This window comes from Olea europaea, unplaced genomic scaffold (genome assembly GCF_002742605.1).
Source record: "Olea europaea var. sylvestris unplaced genomic scaffold, O_europaea_v1 scaffold6015, whole genome shotgun sequence".
Lineage (NCBI taxonomy): Eukaryota > Viridiplantae > Streptophyta > Magnoliopsida > Lamiales > Oleaceae > Olea > Olea europaea.
In genome coordinates, this window is record NW_019264363.1 from 10758 (window position 1) to 12493 (window position 1736).

The 1736-nt window shown below is 35.9% G+C and overlaps 1 long non-coding RNA gene across 1 annotated transcript; it reads right to left on the reverse strand.

Annotated features, from left to right (window-relative positions):
* Positions 1–896: 896 nt before the first annotated feature.
* On the reverse strand, positions 897–1736 carry LOC111389613. The gene is made up of 3 exons (XR_002701758.1): positions 1722–1736; positions 1358–1408; positions 897–1275 (listed from the first exon to the last, which is right to left on the reverse strand). It is a non-coding gene; the product is annotated as an uncharacterized LOC111389613 (long non-coding RNA).

Consider the following 1736-nt stretch of genomic DNA (forward strand, 5'->3'; position numbering starts at 1 on the left):
GAGAGAGAGAGAGAGAGAGAGAGGATGAGATTGGGGGAGAGAGAAAGTGATTGGCGTCCCGATTATGAATGAGAGAGAAAATATTGAAAAGGATATAGGATTTTGTTGGGGGGAGGCGGGGGAGAATAATTAAATATAATTAATTAATTACCATAAATTAGATTACAATATTTCTGATTTTTGAAAGATTAAAGTACCAATCTGTTTTGAGAAATGAGGATTTTAATACTAGGGTTTCTAGTAATTTCCACTTTTTTATATTGGCTACCACTCACCGTTGATCACGATCTTATCCCAGGGCCCCAGAATGCTCCAAAACGCTGAAGTGTTCAGGGCCTGATAATAGCGATTTTTATTAGGCCAGGCCACTGGGCTTTTCTAGAAGGGTTGGGCCTCTAAATTATTCTCTCTGTTCGTTATCCTTGGAATAATTTAATTCGTCGTCGCCCTGGTTTTAGCTCCCGTTTAAGACCCCCCTTTTTCTTTTTTTCTTTGATATATACATATATAATGGAAGAAACGTGTTTTAAAATAGAATTTTTTTGAAAAATGTCGTTAAAAAATAGAAAAAAATTTGAATTTACGTATAAAATTATTTAATGGAAAAACGTTCAAGTAAAAATAAATTTTAAATAATGATCAAACATTGCTTAATTTGGCACCACAGTTCATGCCTCAAATACCCTTGCCCTCTGACACTATTTTTATTTGAAGATATTCCTCATCACAGAACCAGTTAAATATATTATCATTACGTTTTTGGTTTACGTAATTGAAAACTTAAATTGTATTAGATTGGATTATAAAAATTTTCATATTTTTGACAGTACTCAACCCCCCCCCCCCCTTCTTTTTTCTCAACATAAAAGCAGAAGGGAGTTTGTCAGACCAAAAACTGCCACAAGAGAGAATCCATTGCCAACCTGGGAAGCCATGACAACATTAACACCGAACCTAGAGAGCATCCATTGCCAACCTGGGAAGCCATGACAACATTAACACCGAGCCTATTTGAGGTTTCTATTAAAGTTTTTCAAGCACCACTTTATACAAGAAAAGACGGTTCTCAAAAGGCAGCTCTCTCATGGGGAAACATTCAATGGGAGCGAACAACCTATACAAATACAAAGGCGTACGCCACCAACTGGACAAAGTTTCCATTCATTAAAGCATTCGTTTTATTTCATGGTGACATCACATCATCCATTGTTGTGATAATTTGCTCGTCTCTTTCCTCGGATGTTGCTTTCCTCGTTTGGCCCCCCTTGGGATCATCTAATGGATACAAAATATGGTGTTAAAATCATAAAGAACAAAGGATGTAGGTACTAGCATCAATGTCTTCAGTAAGTCTCACCAATTATGGAATCAATTGACGACTGACTCGGTGATGAACTCCCGATAAGATCTGCACAAATGAAATCCGAGAAGAATATCATGAAATTATTTCTTTCATGAAGAGTGCCATTAACATTTTTCTTAACAAAATATTGAAGCAAGTTTCTGATGGTATATTGGTGATGTTCTCCAGAAGCGTAACAAATGAAAATCGAATGAGAAGCGAGTTTCAAGAAAATGATAGGCAGGACAAAATACATTCTTTTAGAGGATGAATATGTTTATATATTGGCATAAAATGAAGTAAATTAGTGCATTTATATACAGGTACAAAGCATAATGTGCGCATATGAGTGGAGATTTAGGAGAACAGATATCCTTACCTGAAGACTGACGCA